Source organism: Pantherophis guttatus, chromosome 4 (genome assembly GCF_059756535.1).
Source record: "Pantherophis guttatus breed Tessera chromosome 4, ASM5975653v1, whole genome shotgun sequence".
NCBI classification, from domain to species: domain Eukaryota; kingdom Metazoa; phylum Chordata; class Lepidosauria; order Squamata; family Colubridae; genus Pantherophis; species Pantherophis guttatus.
In genome coordinates, this window is record NC_142066.1 from 114,936,397 (window position 1) to 114,962,328 (window position 25,932).

The 25,932-nt window shown below is 38.6% G+C and overlaps 1 protein-coding gene and 1 pseudogene across 7 annotated transcripts in view; one reads left to right on the forward strand and one right to left on the reverse strand.

Annotated features, from left to right (window-relative positions):
• TBC1D5 (TBC1 domain family member 5) overlaps positions 1–25,932 on the forward strand; it is a 476,616-nt gene that overhangs the window by 169,348 nt on the left and 281,336 nt on the right. The window lies entirely within an intron of this gene.
• LOC148114316 (uncharacterized) lies at positions 6,576–7,942 on the reverse strand (annotated as a pseudogene).

Genomic DNA, 25,932 nt, shown 5'->3' on the forward strand with positions numbered 1-25,932 from the left:
TTAAATGAAAGCCTAGAATGTATGGATACTTGTGCACCAATGAATTAAAAAAATGTAAAACTATTTAAACATGATAAGGCTTATCTTAATTATTAGAATATAATCATATCAAACATTTATAAAGCAAGGTGCAAAAGTACAGAGAAAATGCAAATAGGACTAGAGCAGAGCACCTCAAAATTGTATCCCTGCAACAACTCTTCTCATATGAGAAGCAACTTCCATAGCTTCATCAAATTAGGAGACATCAGCAAACAATTCTGAGGAAAAGTTCAACTATTCCCCTTGTGTCTTTTCTTCACTGTTTGAAATGGGTCCACTGCTCCCCATTTTAATATTTATTTGGCAAAAGCATCCTAATATTTTCCATATTAAAGGAGCTACAAACTAAGCCATAGAAATTCAGAAGTGGCTCAGTGGCTCAACACACTTAATTTTCTTCTCTCTTCCATTAAGACAACATCTGTTCTGGCCACCAGTCAGCAAATCAAATTTGATGAGAATTCATCTGAGCACAAGGTAGAAATGCCTGCTAATAGACAGATTTATGATTCCTCCCCCTTCATAACAAAGCTCTTAAATTTTTGAATTAAAAAGTAAACAAAAATAACTGGGAGATCCTGATGAAAGAAACAAAATGACAAACATATGGGTATTTTTTCCATTTTACTCAAACAAGTATCTAATAAATTGAACAAAGACAATTGGTAAATAAGAATACATATTTTTCTTTAAAGGATTTTGAGTTAATCATACACAATATATCCTTGTGTTATAAAATTCTAAAATTTTAAACTTTAAGCTGATATGTGTAATATTCTATTTCCTTTGTTTTTCTTGGTTCTTTTTAATAAAACTTGATAATCAAAATATTGCTAAGTGAAAATATTGCTATTTACAGTATATTATCTGATGGCTGCCCCTTCACTTTGTCAAATGAATGGATGGAGATGGATGAATAACAACAGAAAGGATGACTGTATTATTTGAGTTATTGGATAAATACCTATGTCTGGGAGCAAGCAGTATTGGCTTTGACAATGATAATTGCACTTTTAGAGAAGTAAAAATATGTTAGCCATATAATAAAATATAATAATAAAAGAATCTTATCTTAATGCTGGCAATTAAATTTATATCCCCTCTTTTATTTGATATTAACTAATTTGTCTCTTGTAACAATGTGATTATTGCTGCTTTCTCAGTTTCTTGAATAGTCTTGTCTTTACTTTCTCCCTCACTAATACTATCTCCATTATTAATGTTTGTACTAGGGAACAAACAATATTGCTTTGATAATGTTGATCGCCTTTTTAAAGAAGTAGAAATATTGTGACATTAGGTTGTTTTCCGTAGCTGATTGATACACTTATAGCTAGTAGCATCGCCATATGTTGAGTGGGACCCTGGATATGCATATGATTGCATCAAGGCCTATGTCAACAAATATTTTTTCAGTATCTCTGAATAATATAAATTATTTTCTTCTGGGTTTCCTTTCATCATAATCTCTAACTTTTAAATTGTGGTAATCAGACTTGCATATCTTTTTATCTGTGATATCATATAGTTCTTCACTTGCATAGCTCCTTTTCCACCCTCTTGTCCACATGGATACATATCCACTTGGAAAAAAGGCCTGTTGTATGCTTGCCTTATAGACTGCGCATTTTTTCATATGCTTCAACATTGCAGATGAGAATAACCTAGCAGCAGCTGCCACACTATAAGAATAAATTAGAAACCCACATTTGGCCTCAAGACAGTTGCCACACAGATACATACGTGTGCGCATCAGGAGCAGGGAATTAAAGACAATAGCTGTTACTGTCTCAAATGGTCTAAGTGAAGAAATATTGTATATGAGATGATTAAGTAAACCACTGAAAGTTCATTTGATGTTAGATTTTAAAGTATTTTTTCATCTGCATAAGTTATGCTCTAATAAAAATTAAAGAGCAAGATGCATTTGGAAGATCAGGTCATCGTAATTCATTGACATTAGGCCACATAACTGAATAATGTCTTACTTCAGTGAAATACATCAAATGAGATCAACAATTATGACTCATAAACATGCCTCGCAGGCATAAAACAGCAGGGAATTAGCATGTGAGGCTGATAAATATGCATGTAAATAAGCTCCCAGAGGAATAACATGGGTTTGATTGATAGGTTTAGAATTGGAACATATGTAAACCCCTTTATTCCTCATTCTGGTGTAGCTAAGTAAAGATGCAGTTTACTTGTTAAAAAGTTTCAATAACTTTGTAAATCTTTATTCCACATCTGTGTTTGTATGACTGTCAATTGTAAGATGAATTGAATTGTCTGTAGGGAAGATGGCTTTCTCCTGGAACAGAAGTGTAGAGCCATCTTTGTAAGAGGACTATTTTTATGTGTGTAAATGATGGGTAAACTTAGTCTTCCCCTGTAACCAATCTATAAATCCCTGGGGTTTTGGATAGACAAGTAAAGTATGTATTTTGTGGTGTATCTTGTACTAGTTTTCAATAAGATTTTGGAAATACAACCATAAGCGTTTATAATTAGAGAGTTGAGAATTAACAGTGATTAACATTTGAACAACATAATGATTGTATTGTTTTTATAATGTTACTCGTGCTTTAAAAACAAGACTCCCAGGTTCAATTTAGCACCTCTGGACAAGATCATGAAAGACTCCTGGAGATTCATTGATAGATAGCATCAATGAAAGATTGGCAACATTATTGGATGGTTTCTTATTTGAATTTTTTCAATCATTGTGGATCCTATGCCCAGTAATAAAAATATAAATGGGTGGGAAGAGAAAAGTTCAGACACTTTGAGCATTTTAGGCATAGACAATACCAAATAGAATTTACATTATTTTTCAACTTTGCACAAATAAACAGAAGTTAGGGATAAGCTTTTCTGTCATTGTGTGCCACATCTTTTAACTTCCATTATACTGTAATAGTATGATGTGGTTAGTATGATGTGGTTATTCATAATTAATTGAATTAATCCAAATTTCTGGATTTCAGGTTAAAATGTGATTGGCTAGTGTGCATATTACAGTCCTATGACACTTCCAGTTTACAATGGTGCAGTCATGCTTGATTGTAATGTTTTATCATTTGGCCCCCCAAGAGGAGATATTTTTATACTCTTCTACTATAATGATTTTCAGGAATGTGTTTTTATCTTTAAATGAAACACCCCTGTTTTTTCTATTGCGCTGTCTAGAAAGGAATGAAAAATATTCAACTGCCAATTTCCCTGTATTTGTCAGTTGCATTTATTGTCTGCTACTACAAAGTAAAGAAATATGGTAATCCAACAATTAACCAGTTTTATTATTGTGCTGTGTGTGACAGACAGACAGACAAAAAATAAGAGAATGTGCATGTACTCCTTCAGGTCTGTGCTGATTCCAGGCAACTATCTAGGCTAATATCTGCAGTTTTCTTGGTAAAAGTTTTGGAATTAGTTTGCCATTCTGACTAACAGTTTCGTTGGTTGTTAGGTTGGGTGAATGAGGACACAGCAAGCCAGGCAGTGAGTGACAACAGCTCTTTATTGTAGGGTGAGAACCCAGCAGCTGACCTGGGGAAACAGCTCCCCTTATACACCTTGCAGCTGTGGTGGTCAGCCAATCAGCTGATGGCTAGTTAATTCAAACTTCCCGCCAAAACCTATATACATAACACTCCTCCCTCCCAGAAGTCACTTGGGGTAGACATTAGCATACGTAGTCCCTCAGGTGACCAGGGTGTGTCCGCACCCTAGTTGACCTGTGCAGTTCAGTCGGAGGGGTGGCGTCGAGCGGGTCGGAGGAACTCCCTGTTTCTCCCTGCTCCGCCAATGAAACCTCCGAGAATTTGTTGTGGGCAGCGACTTCTTCGGCTGGCCGATCTTCCACGATGGGGCGGCGCTGGATCTCGGGACCGACAGCTAAGTCCTGTGCTTGACTTGGGCTTGAGTTAGCTCTGGAGTTCTGTTGGTAGTTAGGGAGCGGTTCGTCGAAGATGTCTTCTGTGTCGGCGGTTAAACACTTCCGTAACTGATCAATGTGCTGGCGCCAAATCCTCCCATCTCCCATGTCTACCCTATAAGACTTGGGCCCAGTTACCTCTGTAATTATCCCTGTTTCCCAGAGGGGCCCGTTTCCGTAATTTCTCGCGAATACTGGTGTCCCTATTGTGAACTCTCTAAGCTTCCTCTCTGCCCCTCTGAAGTTGTCAGGGGAATAGCTGGAGTGTAGCCTGTATAGGACTCCTTGGAGCTTTCTCCTCATTAGAAGTTCCGCCAGGCTCCGGCCTGTGGCTGTGCATGGTGTGGTGTGTTGGGCCATTAAGAATTTTTCTATTTTTTCCTGCCAGTCCCTGGGGCCTAGGCATGAGATGGCTTCCTTAGCCATTCTCACAAATCTCTCCGCCAATCCATTGCTAGCCAGATGAAATGGGGCGGAGAGTACGTGCCTGATCCCCAACTCCGGCAAGTACCCCTCAAATTGCGTGGCCATGAACTGGGACCCATTGTCTGAAACGAAGGTGTCCGGTAGGCCATGGGTGGCGAACAACTGCCTTAGCTCCCTAATGACTGTGTCGGTGGTAGTGGCTTTCATAATTCTAATCTTCAGCTACTTTGAGAAGGCGTCCACGACGACCATAAAAACCTGCCCATGGAATGGGCCAGCAAAATCTATATGGATCCTGGACCAGGGACCCTGCGGCCGCTCCCATTCCTTTACCGGTGCTGTAGGAGGGTCTGGCTTAGACTCTTGGCAGGGCTGACACTTCCCCACCCACTCAGTGATGTCCTTATCCATTAGGGGCCACCAGACGTAGCTCCTGGCTAACTCGTTCATCCTTACGATCCCAGGGTGCCCCTCATGCAATAGATTCAACACTTTTTCCCTTAGGCACAAGGGAACAATGACCCGATTGCCCCACAATAGACAACCCCCTTGCATTGTCAGCTCGCCTCTTTTGTTAGTGAAGTGTTTGAATTCCCCGCCCTCAGTTTTTTCCAGCCACCCCCTTGTGACCCAATTCGTGACCTTTCGAATCACATGGTCTTTGGTTGAAGCCCTCACCACCTCTGCTGAAGTGATGGGTCCCAAGTCCAAGACATTCGGACACATCCGGAGTCCCAGCAGGACTGGGACTCCGGATGTGGGGTCTTCTATCTTGTCTGGTAATGGGCAATGGCTGAGGGCGTCAGCATTGCCCATGCTCACCCCTGGTTGATGTACCAGGCGATATGAGTATGCTGCCAGGAAGATGGCCCAGCGTGTCATCCTGGGAGACAGGGCTGCCGGGGTGGGTCAGTCCCCTGCTATGAGATCCAGAAGGGGGCGGTGGTCCGTGACGAGGTTGAAGTCTCTACCGAACACGTACTTGTGGAACTTCTTGACTCCGGAGACAGCTGCGAGGGCCTCCTTGTCAAGTTGACTGTAGTTCCTTTCGGCACTTGAAAGAGTCTGGGAGTAGTAGGCGATGGGTGCCTCTAGGCCGTTCGGAAGTCTATGGCTCAGGACGGCCCCCACGCCAAATGGGGATGCATCACAGACTAGAACAAGGGGGGAAGCATAGAATTGTACTGGATTAGAAAACTCTCGGCCGACAGGAGTTTCTTTACAGCAGCAAACACGATAGCCTCAGCCTTCCCCCAAACCCATGTGGACTTCTTGGCCAACAGTCTGTGCAGGGGCTCCACTACTGTTGCCTTGTCCTTTAGGAAAATCGCGTAGAAGCTCAACAGTCCCAGGAATGCTTGTAGTTCTGCCTTGTCTTTGGGGGTGGGGGCCTCTTGGATCGCCCTAATCTTGCTCTCGGTGGGGTGTATACTGGTTCCGTCTACCCCATAACCCAAGAATTCCACAGAAGGGACTGCGATCATGCACTTGTTGCGTTTGACCCTGAGTCCTGCACTTCTGAACTTCCCTAGAACTTGTCTAAGTCTCTCCCCTAGTTGTTGTTCGTCCTCTGCTGTGACGAGCACGTCATCAAAATATGTATTATATAATGTGATATTAATTTGGATTTCATCTTGCAGAAGCCATGGGGGGAGGGGAGGGGGAGGGGAGGGGGGAAAGGGGGAAAATTTGTATTTGAAAAACTTTTTCAATAAAAAAAAAATACGGGACCACCCCGGGGATCCCCTGTAACAGTCGCTCCATGGTGCTCTGGAACAGTCCGGGAGCTATGCTGATTTCGAATTGGAGTCTGGTACATTTGAAGGCAGCTCTGTGCGTAACTATAGTCTGTGCCTCTGCGGTAGCGCCATCTACAGGCAACACAGTACGCCTGCGCAAGATCGAGTTTAGCGAAGATCTTGCCAGGCCCTAGGGAATGCAGTAGATGGTGTACGATCGGAACCGGGTAAGCACTTTGTTGGAGAGTCTTATTGATCGTACACTTATAATCCACGCAGATGCGCACAGACCCATCAGGCTTAACGGGGGTCACTATTGGGGTCTCCCACCGGGCATGATCGACTGGCACTAGCACCCCCTGCTTAATCAATTTGTCCAGTTCCACAATAATCTTGGGCTTTAGGGCGAATGGTACCTTCCTGGGTTTCAATCAGATGTGGGCAATATTGGGGTCAAAGTTGAACGAAATAGGGATCCCCACATACTTGCCGAGCCACTTGTCGAACACATCCTGGAACTCCTGCATCAGGTCGTCCTTCAGGGTGCTTTGCACGTTGCGGACTCTGGTGAATCCCATGCCCAGGGCTCTGAACCAGTCCATGCCCAGGAGGCTTGGGAGCTTTCCGCTGACCACTGTGAGGGGAAGCTTCTCCCGGAATTCCCCGTACTCCATCTGGAACTTGCCGATTCCTTCCACGGGGATGCGGTTCCTCTGGTAATTGCGCAGTCCGAGCCGCTGGTGCTGTAGGTGCCATTTCTGGATGCTGGGAACGGCCTTCTGTAGCTTGTCCCAGGACATGATAGTTATTGGGGATCCGGTGTTGATTTCCATTACACACTCATGCCCCTCGATTCCGACCATCGTGTAGGTCTTCTTCCCAGGGGATGTGCAGGTCCGGCCAATTCGAATGATGCAGGCTTCGAGGTCCTCGGAGTTCGCGCCCTTCCTGTGGCCACCCTTCTGATTGGTCTTTTTCCGCTGCACCGTCTCTGATTGGCTAGCACTGCTCCGCGGCTTGTAGTTGGGAGTCTGCTTGGATCTGCAGACTCTAGTGATGTGACCCGATCGCATTGCTGGCAAATGGCATCTCGGAACTTGCAGGTCTGGCACGGATGGGGTCCCCCACAGCTGGCACAGGCGTCTCGGTGACCTTGCCGGTCCTGTCGGTATTGTTCGGTTCTGCAGACCTCTTCATCCGACTCCTCCTCGCTCTCCGTGCATATGGTCTCCTGATGAACTGGGGCTGGCCTCTGTGCCGTTCTGACCTGTGTTGTCCCCTGTAATCTCTCGGCTGCTTTGGTAGAGGATACTTGAGCCCTCGCGTCGAGTGCGATGTTCAATGTTAGATTCGTCTTTGCGAGCAACCTACTCTGCAAGCGAATATCTCTCACTCCGCAGATTAGTTGCTCTAGTAGCATCTCATCTAAATCTCGGTAGTCGCACTGGTTTGCAGCCTTGCGCAGGGCAGCGACATACTTGCTGATCGATTCTCCTTCCTGCTCCATGCGTTGCCGGAACTCGTACTGCTGGACGTATTTTGATGGCGGGGCGTAGTGGTCCTTCAGCAGCGTTTGGAGCGTTTGCCACGAGATGGTGTGGACCGAGTTCGGTTCCGACAGGGCTTCGGCCATGTTGAACACCTTGGGTCCACAATGGCTCAGGAACAGGGCTTTCTTTCGCACGTCGGGCAGCCCCTGTAGATTGCTGGCCACCAGGAAGCATTTGAAGCGGGACATGTAGTATCCCCACTTCTCTTCCGTTGGGTTGAAAGGCGCTGGCGGTACATAGACAGACATCATTGGTAGTTTCTCCAAGTACTCCGCTCGTTTGCCTGGCTGGATTCGGGGTTGCAGCTCTCTTGTCGGCTTGTGGCTTCAGCTCTTTCCTTGGCTTCTGGCCTCAAAATCCCACCCTCGTCGCCAATGTTAGGTTGGGTGAATGAGGACACAGCAAGCCAGGCAGTGAGTGAAACAGCTCTTTATTATAGGGTGAGAACCCAGCAGCTGACCTGGGGAAACAGCTCCCCTTATATACTTTGCAGCTGTGGTGGTCAGCCAATCAGCTGATGGCTAGTTAATTCAAACTTCCCGCCAAAACCTATATACATAACACTGGCTCTCCTTTCCTGATATCTATAAGGTAACCTTTTTAATTGCACAAGTTTGGCAAATGCTGCTTCTTTTTTCCTCTGCTATCTTTACCTTGGGGTTTTTTTATTTTACACTTTCCTTCCAAAATGACAATGAGTGGAAGAACAAACAAGCTATCCTTCAGAAATCCAGATAGAATTCTGAAGTGATAATCTCTGTGCTCTTGCTTCAGTGTTTTTATTGTAGATGTTTTGCACATTATCAAATGATATGCTGATAAGCCAGGGAAGAAATCAGCAACTTTGCTTGTAAATAAACGGAATATTCACAATCATTTAGCAGTGACTGAGGACAAACAAAACCATGGCAGGATAGGGATGGTAATGGCAGCAACAAATTTTATACAAACTCTGATTTTTAGAAACACTCAGATGCATAGTAATACCCAACTGCTTCACACAAACACAGCCTATACCCATGATGACAAATCTATGGCACGTGTGCCAGAGGTGGCACACAGAGCCCTCTGTGGGCACGTGCGCCATTGCCAGCTGCTCTTCTGGTTTCCAGCGCGCGCATCGTTGGCTGGTCTTCGGGTTTCCAGCGCGTTCCAGTTTGGGTACTCTGTGCCAGAAAGGTTCGCCATCACTGGTCTATAAGGATAAATAAGGATTCCTTATTTATGTACCACAGCTGGGGCTGGCAGTTGTAGATCAATATATCACATGATTGTGCCCAGCATATGATGATGTCAAATCACAGCTGTGATCATGAAACAAATCACCCATAATCATTAAGCATGATGTCACATGACTGCAACTTCCAAGGTCCTACTGACTTCTCCACTTTGTTAGTTGAAGCCAGTGTGGATGAAAATTGATGATTTAAAAAAAAAACATTAATCGGATTTTAAAAATTTTTTATTACCTTTATTTTAATAAAATGCTTTTGAAGTAAAATCTATCTAAAGATAGTTTTCTATTTAAGATACATTAATAATTTAGTTTATTCAGCATGAAATGGAGCTTCATTATGTAGCATGAGGCTATATATTCTGCAATATTGGGACTGTCGGTGAGTCAACAGCGGGTCAGAGGAGGAGGAGCTGCTGCAGGACAGAGATGACAGTTGCTCTTTAAAAATTATGATTATAAGAGACTTTGGGAGGAATGAAAACACCCATCCTGGACCACGAAGAGCGATTGATAGAGGTGGAAAAAACTTACGAAAGAGTTGAAATTCAGATTGATAAATGTGAAAAGAAATGTGTGCAAGCGGTGGGGAAACTTGAGGATGAAATAGTGTTCTTAGAGATGGAAAAAACTGCCTTTTTCCTTCGTCTCCAAAATGTGGTTGAGGACAAAGAGGAACAACTGGATGAAATAGTGGGAGAAATAATTGCAGAAGTAGTGGGGAGGAAAAAAGAAATATGTGGAGATATAGATGAAGCATATTGTGTATACACTAATTATGCGAGTCGTTACAATCTGCCTAGAGAAGTACATGTGAGGGTAACTAAAAAGGCGTTAAGAGACGAAACTCTCCACAAAGCCAGGGATCAGAGTGTTATATATAAAGGACAGCAGATTACAATCCTAAAACAGATCCCTAGAAGAGTGAGAGAGCAGAGACACAATTATCAATTCATAACCTCACAATTGAGAAAACACAATGCGCCGTATCAATGGTTACTACCTGAAAGACTCTTAGTGACATGGCAAGAGCGGAAAATTAAACTTGAGAGCATATACGACGTACAAGACTTTTGTGAGAATTACTTTGGACATGGCGAAAGTGAAAGAGACAAAGAAGTAGTCAAAGAGAGCCAGAGAGATCAGAAAGAGGAATGGAGAAAGGAGAGAGGAGCACAAGTAGATTATGGAAAGGGGAAAAGAAATGGGAGGAGGGGGGAAGAAGGAGGAGTAGAAGAATACGGAGTAGAGACTCCCTTAGCAGCTAAGACTAAAGGGGCTTACAGATAGAAATGAATCAAGGAATGAGGTTACTGACGGTAAATGTTAACGGTCTCAATGCCTCGACAAAAAGAAGATGTTCAGCATTCCAAATTATGTTCTCCTCCAGCGCTGACATGAATGAGAGAGGGAGAAGCTTTGCTTTAATGCTGACATGAACTTTTACCTAGTTTCCTGCTCTTTATTAGATAGCGTTACCTGGGTAACAGAGGGAGGGGGGAATTCCTGTGAAAAGAAAGTGATTGGGACAAAGAGATGGATCTGGATGATGGCCAATGAGACATTGGGGTTGAAGAACGGAAAGGGAGGGGTTTCGAAGGAGGTGCCAGTTTTGGCTGCACAAAGAGTTCAGGGATGTCGCTTTTTCTATTCTTAAATTAAAAAAAAGATTCATTAGAGACCTTGCGTTTGAGAATGAAGTTTATTTAAGATAGCAGCGAAACCTGACAGACAGCCAACCAAAATATTTTATCCAAAATAGCCAAAGCCAAAATGGATATAACATGTTTACAAGAGACTCACATTAAATTGTCACAAACAAACTTACTGAAATGCCCCAAGGCAGGGAAACTATTTGTAGCGGCTTCAGAGGAGCGGAAAAGAGGAGTAGCTATATTTGTAAAAGAACATCTCTCACCGAAACAATTGTTTGCAGACGAAGAGGGAAGAATACTAATATTAGAGGTGGAACTATTACAAAATAAGGTACCATTGATTGGAATCTACGCCCCTAACACCAAACAAATTTCATTCTTCCGAAGAATACGAAAAGAAATCCAAGAAATGGAATACGAGCAGGTATGTCTTATGGGTGACTTTAATGCAATTATTAACAGGACACAAGATTATAAAACAGGGGAAAACACAAAAAAAGAAAATAAAGGACAAGATAAGAGGATCTTACCAGCCATTTGCAAGGAAATGAGAGATGAATTTGGACTGAAAGACACCTGGCAGGATTACAATCGGACTGTTGAGCAATTTACTTATTACTCTTCCAGTCATAAATCGTGGTCCAGATTGGACATGATTTGGATGTCACAGGAACTCAACTCCCAAATAGCAGAAATTAGAATTTTACCTAATGATTGGGCGGATCATAATCCAGTTTTGGCAGTGTTAAAGGAAGAGGGGAAAAATAAAAGGAGATGGATGATGAGAACAGAGATTCTAAACGAAAGTGAATTTACACAAAAACTGAAGACAGAAATAACCCTTTTCTTTCAAGAAAATAAGACACCAGGAATGCCACTACAAATAATTTGGGATACTGCTAAGGCTTTCATAAGAGGTCTTATTATAAAACATATGGCCATCAAACATAAAAAAGAAGAGCAAGAAAGGGGTGAAATATTAAACAAAATAACAAAAGCTGAGGAACAGCTACAAGATAATCCACTATCCACGGAAGCGAAAGAACAGATAATATTACTAAAACATCGGCTTAATCTCCTAGAGCTGGACAAATTGAAAGATAAGATAAAAATAGCAAAGCAAAAACACTTTGAATCAGCTAATAAATTAGGAATATGGCTCACCTATAGACTCAAAAAAGAAAAACAAAATAGACGAATTGACCATAGAAGATAAGGAGGGAAATTTAATAAAAGATAAAGGAGGAAAGGAAAAAATTGCAGTGGACTTTTATAAAGAATTATACAAAGAAGAAGAGACCTTAGCAAGTGCGATAAAAAATTATATAGAGAATTCGGATTTACCTAAAATATCTAATTTAACGAAAGAAATATTAGAAGAGGAAATTACCTTAACGGAAATTGAAAGAGCAGTGAAGAAACAAGGGAATCTGAAAACACCTGGCACATATGGGCTCCCGGCGGAGCTATATAAGACAATATTTGAGGTAATGGGAGAACATATGAAAGATTTATTTAATGAAGTTTTGGGGAAAGCAGAAATTCCCCATTCATGGAGGGAGGCCAATATTAGTTTAATTCCAAAAGAAGACCCCCTCCCCTCGACAGATATAAAAAATTACAGACCAATATCTCTTCTGAATTCCGATTATAAAATTTTCACAACAATTTTGGCAAATAGATTAAAAAGCTTCCTGAATGATTTGATACATACTGACCAGAACAGATTCTTACCATCATGTCAAATACGAGATAATTTGAGAGTCATGTTAAATGTATTGGAATATTATGAAGAGCATCCAGGCAAACAAGTTGCGTTAGTTTTTATAGACTCCCAGAAGGCTTTTGATAGGGATAACTGGGAGTTTATATTAGTACAGCTAGAACACATGGGTTTTGGACAGAGATTTATAAATGCAATCAAAGCTATTTAATCTAAACAAACGGCCAGATTACTGATGAATGGGGATTTAACAGAAAAGTTTTCTATCAATAAAGGCACAAGACAGGGCTGTCCCCTCTCCCCCTTACTTTTTATTTTATCATTAGAAACTTTGCTATGAAAAATAAGGAATGAGGGAAAAATAAAAGGCCTTAGAATAGGACAACAGGTATATAAAACCCAGGCTTTTGCAGATGACATGGTTTTCATCCTGGAAGAGCCGATAAAATCATGCACATACCTATTAGAGATGATTGAGGAATTTGGGGCAGTAGCAGGATTATTGATTAATAAAAAGAAAACAAATTTATTAACAAGGAATATTTCAGAAGAAGATAAAAAAGACCTACAGGAAGTGACTGGGTTGAAAATAGTTTAAAAAATTAAATACCTGGGAATTTGGTTATCTGGTAGATGTTCGAGTATACAAGAAAATAATTACAACAAATTATTAACTCAAACAAGGAAAGATTTAGACAAATGGAGTAAAATACAACTCTCACTTCTGGGACGAGTAACAACAGTCAAATCCTACATCTTACCAAAATTTAACTTCCTATTTCAAACTGCCCCAGCGAATTTAACCCAAAAATTTTTTAGGGAATTAAATCAAATAATAACTAAGTTTGTTTGGCAGGGGAAAAAGCCATGGATTAAGAAAAAGATGATGCAGGAGATAAAAGAAAGAGGAGGCCTAGGACTGCCATGCTGGGAGAATTATTATTCAGCAGCTTTGTTAGTGTGGATAAAAGAATGGATTACCTTCGGTAATAATCGTCTTCTTAAATTAGAAGGTTACGACCTACAACAGAGCTGGCATATGACACTTTGGCGAAATGGCACCCCACAAAGCAAATGGTTTACTAGACACTACATAAGAAACATTCTAATCCGAAACTGGGAAAAGGTCAGCAAAAAATACTACATTAAAACACCATGTTGGATATCACCTGTGGAAGCATTGACATATCCCAAACTTTATAACCCAACAAAGAAAGAACATACAAAGACCTATTGAATGTACAGGGAAAATTAAAATCTAAACAGGAATTGAACTCATTAGGAATACAATTAGACTGGTGGACTTATTTACAGATCCAATCTAAATTTAAAAAAGATAGAGATGGGAAAGGCATATATGTAGATCTACAAGAATTAGATAAAATCATGATGGGCCAAGAAAAAGGCATGATTTCCAAAAGCTACAAATTATTAATGAGATTAGAGATAAGTGACGAGATAATTAAAGACACAATGATCGCCTGGGGGAAAAATTTTGGGTACTCAATCCACCTAGACGAATGACAAGGGATATGGTGGGAGAATATGAAATTAGTAGTTTCAGCGGCATATAAAGAAAACATGTATAAGATGATATATAGGTGGCACCTCTCCCCTGATAGACTGGCCAAAATGTTTACTGGACAATCGGCTGATTGTTGGAAGTGTGGGCTAGAAAGAGGCACTTACTATCATCAATGGTGGACATGCCCGGAAGCACAAAAATTTTGGGGAAAAATAAAAAAATGGCTGAATGAGATTTTAAATCAAAAAATCGAATGGTCACCAGAGACATGCCTGCTCGGCTCCAAACCGGATAAGATTAAGAAAGATCTATGGTATTTAGCTCTTCACATTATCACGGCGGCGAGATTGACATATGTGCAATTTTGGAAAAATCAAAATATCCCATCAGAGGAAGCAATTATAAAAAAGATTTTGGACTGTGCGGAAGCAGATAAATTGACCAAGAAATTAAAAGATAGAGACCAAACACAAACATGTTTATCATGGGAAAAATTATATACTTGGCTAGAGAAGAGAAAATCATAACCCAAACCAGAAGAGGAAAGATTGTTATGGAGAAAACTATATTATATAAGGAAAGTGAGGTCGGTTAGACCTAATTGATATATAAAGAGATATAAGTTGTTCTATCTCCCCTAGATTGTAATACTATATCAAATAGTTAGTTGCTAAGGTGTTAGCTGCACCTATCACTTGTTTGTTATTTGTGATGTTTTTTGTGTTGTATGTTATTTATATGGTGTGTTGTTATTTTTTTGTTTGCTTTTAATGGAAAATGTAAATAAAGATTATTTTAAAATAAATAAATAAAAATTATGATTTAAATCAAGCCTTTTTACTAGTGATTTAAATAATGATTTAAATCGACTTGATTTAAGTCAAATCCACCCTGGTTGAAGCCAACTGAAGTTGCATACAGCAACTACAATCATATGGCTGGAAGATACTGCAACTGTCATAAATGCCCACTGGTTGCCAAATCATGGTCATGTGACTTTAGAGATGGCTACAGGTTCAAGGATCAGTTACAAATTACTTTTTTCAGTACTTTGGATGTTCATTGAACAAGTAAGTGAGAACTACGTATATTATTTTTATTTTTCATTGCAATACTGCCTTTTCTATCTTTGGATTTTATATGGATATTAACTCTCATTATTGGTGGTTGCTTTCAAACAAGAGATGTGAAAGTACAAAAACTGCCTTCTCTAGAGAAGTGACCTGCTGTCAGTCTTTGAATAATATTGCTGAGCACATTGTAAGCCACCCTGAGTCTTCGGAGAAGGGCGGCATATAAATCAAATTTAAAAAAAAAAAAAAATATGCAGACGGCATCCTAACAGTTGACCTTGACTCCTTAAGACCTGGTCACATCTGCCAAATCAGTGACAGATTGATGTCAATTTCTTTGTTGTATTTTAATCAGACCAGCAGAAAGTCAGTGTTCCTTCCATCTTCACTATTGCAGTTAGCCAATTCAGATATGAATGGTACCAAGCCAAAGCAAGATATATATCATACTTTTAGCAAAGTGGGTTTCCCCTTATCAAGATTAAGGAGAGTTGAGAATTGTTGCTGAAGCAAAATGCAGATGTGTGAGATTACAAAGCCAAAAACACGATTCTGGAAAAGAATAGAATAACATATTCAGTAACAGTTGTGAGAATTATGTGAATCTCCTGGTGTTTTTTCTATTTTCGTGCTTAATAATCTGTGAAAAACTCATAATAGATTATTCTAAGATAGAGCAGAACCACAAATCTTCCTTACCAAGGATGACTTAAGTTACTGTAGTACCTGTCTTCAGAAATTATTCACCGCCTCCTGATCATTACTTTAGTTTTTCTTTGTAGAATTTTACTTGCTTGTTCTTGGCTATAAAGACTCCTGGAGAATCAAAGGTTTATTCTTTTCCATTGGTTTCAGCTGAAGAGGTGTGCTGCTCTTCAAAGTCTAGCATATTTTTTTGTTCAAAAGCTTTTGTATGTATAAGTTGTAAGAGAAATGAGCTTCATTTAAAAGAATCTTGCATTGAACAGCTGGTCTGCTTGACATATACAAGTTTTATATCAGTGAATATACAAATTTCATGCAGGTAAAAGTGCCTAATGATGATTTACTCAGCTTTAACCACCTATTTGGTTTCCACATGATCTATGAAGAAAATAAAGTCTCCTCCACAGCCATTGGAAATGGGGTGATTCGATTTAAATTGAGGGGGAGAGACTTACCTTACTCATCTTTAACCACCTATTTGGTTTCAACATGATTTATGAAAGTCTCCTTCACAGCCATTAGAAATGGGGTGATCTGATTTAAACTGAGGGAGAGATAGACCTTACATTCAGAATTCTTCCTGAAGAGAACTTTTTAAATATATATATGTTTGATAGCTCATGATTCAAATCTTTTACTAAATTGCTAATATGTATACTTGTGTTACTAACCTCATTTCCGAAGTTACCTACTGTTGTCTTATTTACAAGGGTGACATAATAGAAACAGTATATTTCGTTGTCTTTTCATAAACTCTTTTTAAAAATGGATTTTGATTTAAGTATTTAGATGATTGTAATAAAAGCTTTTTTAGAAAGGAAAACAAACTTTGGTTTTCCAACTTTGGCTTTATAAAATAAAAACCCTATTCAGAAATACAAATACTATAGAAGTACATAACACAAAGAATACTTATATAAATATTTTGTTGTGATCTGTGATCTTACATAAGAAAACCCTTAATTTAAACTCCATTATTTTCAAGGCTTACCTGCAAGAAGCAAGATACTGGCTTTGTGATACTAAATAATATCACAGGGGGAAAACTTCCCACCCTTCACATTTTGAATTCATCACTGTCTTTATCAAATACCTAAATGATATTTTTAAATTAAAACAATGGTACAAAATTCTTAAAGTGGAATCTCTTCATGAAAAAAACTCATGAAAGAAGATCCCATAGAATACATTCATTGGAAGCCAGATCCCCCATGTTTAAAAGACATCTTATTTTTAAAAAAGAAAAGAAAAAAAGTCAACATCTATCTAAAAGGAATTTTATAAGTTGGAATTTCTTTCTTTGGAGCTTTCTTTGTGTGGATGTGTTCTTTTTTGCTCCCATCTGGAGTTGTTATCCCTGCCAACTTTACTCCTCAATTTTATGTATTATTGTTTTGGGGTTTTTTTGTTTTGTTCTTTTGTATATTATTGTTTTGGGGTTTTTGTTTATTTCTTGTCTGTAGTGTTTTATTTGTAACCTTTCAGACTCATTGAGAGTCAGTTGGAATTATTTTTCTTATAATTGGTCACATAGCCAGATATTCAGACTGGATTTGTCTACCTATCCAGTCTTTTCCAAGGACCTGGGATAAGCAGATGTGGATGTTTGATGGTGTTACAAATATCATTGCAGGATGTAAGCTATTCCAAGTAAAGCTGCCTTTTGCAATTGACTGATGGTGAATTTGTCAATGCCAGTGATGTTCAAGTGGTGCTCCAGTAGTTTTGGGATTGCACTTAAAATGCCTACTACTATTGGTGCTAACTTTGCTTGGTTTTTACCGCAATTGTTCTATTTCTATTTGCGGATCTTTGTATTTTGTGATCCTCTCCAGTTCTTTCTCTTCTGTTCTGCTTTCTCCAGGTACTGCCACATCCACAAGCCAGACATCATCATCAATAATTATTATTATTTGTTAATCTTTAATTCAGTTTACAGTCTAGGACCGGTAAAAACAACAGTTCAAGTCCTAACCAAGGACAATGTCTGAGTATGTAGGCAGTTCCGAAATAAGGTGGGGGTTTTTTTTGTTTGTTTGTTTGTTTTGTAAAGTCAGAAGATTCAGGTCTAAAGTTCAAAATGTCCATGTACCGAGACAACTCTTTGGGTGTTGCTCAAGGGCTCCTATTACTATTGGTACAACCCTGATTTCTGTCTCCACAATCACTCAACTTCAATTTGCAGATCACAATATTTTGTTATTTTTTCCAGCTATTTCTCTTCAATTCGTACATCACTTGGTATTACAATATCAATGAACTAGATTTTTTTTTTCTACAGTAGTGATGTCCAGGCATGTTGTGGACCAGATGTCTGTCTGTTTGGATTGAAAAGTTCCACAAGATCTTGACCTGTTCATTTTGAAAAACATTGTCAATTTGGTGTTCCCAGTAATTTTTGTTGCATTCAAACCCAAACTTCTGGCAAAGCTTCCAATGTATAATTTTGGCAACTCAATCATAACATTGTAGATAATCAGTTTGTGAGATCTTGCTTATCATCATCATCATCATCATCATCCCTTAAGAACAAATGCATACAAAGCCAGAATTGAGAAGACAGCGACAGATAGCAAATGCCACTTTGGTAAAGAAACTGAACAAACACTGGATCACCTGGTTAACTGCTGCAAGAAGGTTGTACAGACAGATTACAAACAACAGTATGAGAAAATAACAATAATGGTGTATTGGAATATCTGCAAGAAATTCCATTTGCCTGCAAGCAAGAACTGGTGGGACATGAAATAGAAAAAGTAATAGAAAACAGAGAAGTGAAAGTGCCCTGCGACTTTAGAATTCAGAAGGGCCTCTGCCACATAACACCCCAGACTTAACAATTATCGATAAGAAAGACAAAAAAGTCTGCATAGAGGATAAGGCAGTACCTGGAGACAACAGAGTAGAAGAGAAAAGAAATGGAGAAAATAACTAAGTATAAAGACCAACAAATTGATTCACTGGGGCAGAAGGAAACAGAGATAGTACCAGTAGTATTAGGTGTCTTAGTTGTTTCAAAACAACTATAGAAAATCTTGAACACCACAGGCATTGACAAAATCACCATCAGTCAATTGCAAAAGGCAGCAATTACTTCAAACAGCTTACATCCTGCAACAATAGCTTTAATAACATCAAAAACAATATCTGCTTGCCTCAAGTCCTTATACTAGATAGGCGGATAAAAATATCAAATCCAGATTAAATATTTGGCTGATGTTTATAGTCATGAGACTAACCATTATAATACTAGTGGAAAGACCAGCATAACACTATTTGGATGCTTCCATAGACAACTTGTATTCTGGAATTTCTGAAACCTTCTCCATGGAAGATGCAGACCGCAATATTTTACTTGCAGTTAAATTGAAATTCCTGCACAGTTTTCTGCAAAAGGATGGAAATCAGCATTCTGTAACAGCATCTACACTTCCTTGGGAATGTTACCTTTGTTTTATGGTGGTATTGAAGGGGCATTTAATCAGATTTCTCAAATTTTCATTGTCCATGCATAGATTGCTGAATAGTTGCTCAGAGATTTTTAACCTTTTTTTCCATATTGTTTTCCTGATCAAAGGCATCATTCTAAGAAGACTAGTATGATGGAGAAGACAACAAACTTGAAAAGAGTTAAATCTCCATGGTATGGTATAAAAACGAGATGACAAATGTACCCTCATCTGAAAAGATTTCATTTTCTGTATTTATATTTACGTTGCAAACAGAAGGTTTTATACTGAAGGCTGTAACTACTCTGCACTTACTTTGATGGTGCTCATTAAGCCTTATTTAGTGAGAAGGTCATCCAAATGTATAGAAAGCTTCCATCAACTCAGCTTCAAGTCTGATTTGGTTAAAATATTATTCATCTGCCTCTCTGTTTTCTTACTTTCATTTTGGTATCTATTCAGCATCTAGGACAAACAGCCCTAGCCTAGTGAGGATGTATTCTATTCCAGGTCCTGTATCAAAGCCTAATTTAACAGTTGCAAAGAGCTCAATAACGTCACATCACCTGTCAGATTTTTACACTTTGGTATTAGAGAAATTATTTTATTATGGAGCTAAATAACATTTAGTATAACTTTATGATGGTAGTGATGACTTCTGCTTTCATTCTAACCAAACAGCTATTTAGAATTTCTCTGACCCTATTCTTAATTTTTCTAACTATTTAGCAATATTTTGGGTTGTTTTCACATATATTTTCTTTCTATCTTAACTATAAAGTCTTCTCAGTGTAATGATTTGTAATTAGGAAAACAGTTGGGTGGTAATATTCAATTGAGTGTTTAGCCTGTAGCCTCCCACAACAGAGCAATTAGGCAGCAGCAAGGAGTTCATTGTTTCACATTCTTTTGAAAATGCTACTGTGAAAGCCACACAGTAAAACTCTTAAAAGGAACAATCTTGCATCTTGCCTAGAATATTAAAAATCTTTGGTTTAATCTATGTTTGGAATTCATGGAAGGACATTTTTTCTACCACTCAATGAATCCATTTAATTATCTGCTAGCTTTTGATCGAGTAAACTGCTACCACAAGACAATGTGTCTGGCCATTCTTTAAAATAGGAAAGCACTGTAATAGGGTGAACCAACAATGCCTTCTGCCATAGAGGTTTGAATGGTGCCTACTGATACGCAAAGTATTCAGTTGTTTTCTCTGTGAGGGCATGCATTGAGAACTAATTTTTTGGGGTGGTAGAATAATTGGAGCAAGGATACATTTTAGGCAAGCAACTTTCAGTATAGAAGGACCACATTGGTTAATTTAAATAATAAACAGCATCTCTCTCTCCTTGCAGGCATGATTTTTGAAATTGTGCAAGGAAATTTCAAAAGCAACATAGCTTTTATGGCAAAAAATAAACAAAAAATAAGATATACAAAAGTATTTTGCTGTAGCTTCCAGACTCCTGTATATATGACCTGCCATGTATTAATTACCATGATATTAGAATTGACTGAGCAATGAAGTTGTTGGTTTTTATTGGTTGAAATGTTTGGAGACTGTTATGCAATATAAATATGTGGGTTTCTGGATAGATATATTTTTTCATAATTTGCACTTGGCGTACATCTATATTAACAGCATTGATTCACATGCAGTTAATATTTGTAGAAGGCTAGGTTTTTTAATTTCAATTTTAAAATGACTTTCAAATAAACAAGTCCTTTCAATCAAAAACCAGTCACATTACCAAAGATGATAAATATAAAGAAATTAGAACAGTTACCTTGCTCTGGCATCACAGGTCCAGATCCATCTTGATTGGATAGTCTCTAAGACTTGCAAAGTCTGTTGCTGGCATTTGTTGAATGATAGATATTTATAGTATCAGTGCTATTTCCTGGCCATTGAAGAGACCAGTTCAGGCTTCCTTTCCAAGTTCTAAGCCAAAGATTATCTGTCCAGTCTATTCTACTAGACAGGATGTGTGTGGTCCAGATTTCCTACCTTAGAGGTTGCCATTTGCAGGATCTCAGAAGTATACATTCTTAGTGTCTGCCCCAGTTCTTTAGAACAGACTTCTACCTGAGATTCCTACTATTTTGTCCTCTGGAAAGCTATGAAAACCTGGCTGTTTCCCAAAGCATTGGGCTGGGATAGGGCTGCGAAGTTTAGTCTGGAGCCTGGCAGGAAAGGTATTTCTTTTTTAACTATGGATTTTATGAATTATTGTGAGCTGTCTAGAGTCATCATATGATATACTGTAGGCTTTCATATAAATTTTGAATGAATGAATTACTGAATGACTGAATGATTGAAGGAAGGAATTCATTTATTCATCATTAGTGAGATAGGTAAAGTGCATATCACACTGTTTATATCTAGTCTACTGAACACAGGGGTTACCTCTGGATTAATAAGCATCAAGTTATGCTGCGTTGCTGGTATGAAGAGTTGCACAATATTTACAAAGATACTAACAAATTATCCATACAGAAATCTAATTTGGAGAATATTTGCATATTTTAAAATATTCAATGGATATGTAACCGCAGTGGATATTGGCATCTTTTAAAATGTGGAATTGTGATGGAATTTATCTTAATAGCATGTGGATTGTTCTAAGTGCAAAATATTATAGCAGCATCTTAATTTTATATACTGTTATATAAACTCTGTTCTGCACTTATCGCTATTATTTTACCAGTTTAGCTGTTCTTATTTCAGTAGTTATAAGTTAAGGCTGTGATTCAGGGGTCCCAGATTTCCATTTTCACATCTACATTGCTTGGAAGGGGGTGGGGTGAGGGGGAACAAAGCTATGCCTTTCTCTAAACAATTACTTTAAATAGCCAGAAGAAGTTTGGACATTTAGCACAAGTGATTTTTACAGGAAGCAGTTTATGGTCATATATATAATCTAGTATTTTACCAGAATAGATATTAAATACTAATGAATAAAATGCAATATTATCATATAAATAAAATAACATTTAATGTGGAATATAGGAGTGAAATTAGAAATCACGTTTCCAGCACCATGCAAATATAAATTATTTTAATATTTAGAACAGTGTTCAATTGTACACTCTTTTTTAGCTGAGATCATGAAATGGAGTTGGAATTATAAAATAATTCTTTTTTTCTGAAAGTAAAATATTACTTTGCTAAATCTATCTATCTTTTTTAAACGGATAATTTATTAAATGGATACCTGTATCATTTTGGTCAGCAAACTTTGTATTTTATCTGTTTTGGGAAGATAAAAGGATTGGATCAATCAAGTTGGGTCTGTTCAAAATAATAATACTGAGTTTATTCCTCACACTTTCCTCCATTCCCTGCTGCCTTTTGTATTTTCCATATCCTTCCTGCAACAAGGTTAATTACAGGCCTGCCTTGTTAGGTGAGCTTTGTTTCAAATTGAGCTGCAAGAGAGTATATGAATTAAATCTTAAATTATTCAGGCAGAAACTGGATGGAAGTAATACTAACCTTCTGTATCTTCTTGCAGCTTTCTATAACTGGTACATCAATCATCGTATCCATTTAGATCAGCTTCAGGATTTAGGATAGGAAGTAGGATGTTATATTGGTCCTCTTCCTTCTTCCATAGTCAATTCTAGTCAGAGTTGGTAGGGCAACAGATCTACCCCAGAGTTCCTATATTGTTGCATTCCCAACAGCTCTACTCTCTCATTTAACATCTATGTGAACCTATAGGGTCATTTATCAGTATGGGGCTAGGTTTCATCATTATGCGAATACACATAATTATATCTTGTTCCAACCAAGGAACGCCATTTCTCCCAGTATCTGGACACTGTAGGTGTATGATTAGCAAAAACAGCAAGCTACTGTTTTTGCTAATCTCAAATCCAGCAAGTAGCTGTAAGTTTAAGATTTCCAAACACTCTGAGAACTCTCTGTCTGTGAGTCTTGAATTGGATTACACTCCCCCAAACAGAACTAATATGCAGTTAGTAGTCTTTTTGGATTCTTGACTCCTGCTGGATAAACAACTGGCAGGAAGGTTTTTCACAATTCTATCTTGGGTACAGTTTCTTTTTCTAGATTGAGAGGCCATATTAATGGTCATTTAAGCTCTAGTTACTCCCTGTCTCAGCTAGTACCATGCCTTCATCAAGTCTCCTTGAAAATCACTAAACTGCCACAGGTATAGAATATTGTGCTTCAACTAATAATGAATATATCTCAGGATGCCCATGTAATACCACCTCTTCATGAGTTGAATTGGCTCTCTATTAGGATCCAAGTGCAACTCAGGGTGCTGGTTGTTATTTATAAAGCTCTTCATGGCACAGGTGGAACACTTACCTGCAGTTGTAGTTTATGTGAGATCTGGCACAGTAGATATGCTTTAGATCTTTTCCATAAAACAGTGTCACCTACGATATGAGAAGCTAGGTAAACTGTAAATTGTAAGCTATGAATTTGGTGAATGATGCACAAAAGACTTATAACCAACCGACACTCTGTTATGCAATTGAAGATGGTCTTATGTATGTTTGTTTAAAAATAAAAAAAATCTTTTCAAAAAAAAAAAACAGTGTCACCTAGTGGGACCCAGGAGTTGTCTTCTGCATTGCATTATCCCTGTGGGATATGATTTCCTTTTTAAGGTTTGGAGGAGCCAAATCTTTCAATTCTTCAGCGCAATGCAGCAGATTCCTTGCTGGCCAGGCAGGCAGTCTTTGTGGGGATCCCTCTCTTTTTCCCTAAGGGGGAAGGGGGGCAAGGCAGTGGTGATCTCAGCGGCCACTTCTTTTGTGGGAGGGAAGCGGAGGAGGCAAATAGATCGATCGGGGCAGAATCATTCAGAAGTGAGGAGCTGGCTGACTGGAAGGTACCTTCCAATCCAGAGGACCCAATGCAGCTTGCAAGCCCTAGTTTAGAGACCCCTAATCTAACGGGAACAAGAAGGTTTCCATAGTGGTTCTCTCCAACATCATCCCTGCAGAGATAAGATTGGCACTCAGTTTTAAAGCCTTTGTAATCCCCTGGGAGGAAACCGGAAGTGTTGCGGCGAGACCGGCTAGAAAAATAGCGGGCCCCGACGAACTCTGTGAAAATCCAGCCAGACAAACCGTTATCCAGGGGGTCTTCGGACCAGAACCATCCTGTAGGGATGGTGAAGAAGGAGAGGCATCTTGGATGACCAAGAGGAACAGGCAAGTTCCTTGAAAGGTCGGAGGCAGCTCTTCGGACTGGTGGCGGGGGTGGCGGCCATTGTAAAATAACCGCTCTGAAGCTGGGGCAACCAGACTAAGTTTTTGTGCAGGAGCAATGTTTGAACGGAGTGCTGGTACTGGGTGAGTGATTGGCCAACTCACAGGTAAAAGAAAATTTCAAATTGGAACATTAAAAGGTGTCCTGGAGCTGAAATATGTGGCTAATCGGCATTTGGGAAATTCTATGGAGGGAGAAGAACAAAGAGGAAGCTAAAATACTAAAGCCCTAGAAAGTTTTCGTATCTACAATTGGATTTGGAGAAATCAAAAATAATAAAAGAACCTGAGGAAAAGTATTTTTTATGTAGATTTAAAATATTTTTGACAGCTTTGACATTTAGTAGGTTTGAGAATATTGTGGATTTGAGAGAGACATCTGCTGGCGGAAAGAAAGTACTGCAATATTTGTTGGAAGATAGAAGATGAAGTACAGCTGTGACCTTGACTACTAAAAGATAATTTGGAAACTGGGAACTTTTAAGAAGTATTTGTCTTTCTACATTGCTTGGTTTTGATTCTCAACAGCTATGGAAGATAACAAATCTTTAACTTAGACTGGATAAATACTTGAATTGGACATTATTTGAAAACAAAAAGACTATGGATTTTAAATTTTAATTAAATGTGACATAATTCAAAAGTGTTAACAATTTCTTAAATTGGCAATATGGAGTCTTGGATGTGTGAGGAATTAATTGAGATGTTTAAAAATATGTGTGAATCACTAAAGGGTAATAAAAAGCCAGAAATTTTGCTGGAATATACAGAACAGGAAATAGAGGAGAAGGTGGTAAAAGAGAGCATAAATGAGGAGCAAGAAAATAATATTGAAGGAAAAGGAATTGAATGCAAAAAGCAGTTAGATGATTTCACTGGGATTTACAGTGGCAAAAAAAGAGTGGATAGGGGGGAACATCCCCCCCAAAAGAATCAATCAAAGGTTAAAGAGAGAAATAGTGGAAAGAGATTAGGAGAAAGCTTGGGGAGAGCTACTCGAATAATATATATAAAAATGAGAAAAAGGATTAAGAAGAAAAGACATAATAAATATAAAATCAAAAAAGAAAAGAAAAGAAAAAGAAGTTAAGAGAATGGAATAAAGGAGAAAATTATCAAGAAGTGGAATTTTGGGGAGACCAAGAGAAAATGGTTAAAAGAAGGGAAGATTAGTGGAAAGGAGGAAGGGAAATAAGGTACATACTAGTAGATTTAAGGGAACTGTTTTAATATTATTAATTGTGGAAGGTCAAGTAAGTTAAAAGGTTTTAATATAAGATTTGAATATGATGATGTATATTGCTTATAGTAAAACAGAATAGCAAATGAAATGTGAAATGGCAATTTGGTTTAATTTTGAAGACAATTTAAATTAAGAGACAAAGTTGAAATGTTAAAAAGTGGGATCGGGATTTTGAGAAATATATTCTGTAATGGAGAAATAAGATAATCCCCTGATAAGACATCCCCTGATAATAAGACCAATCAGACTTTTGAGTGCAATAGAGCCAAGCGCTTACTTCAGGGTTCAAAAAAATATAAGACAGGGTCTTATTTTTGGGGAAACATAGTAATTAATTGACGTTATTGTAAGAGATTAGGAATTAAGGGCAAATAGTGA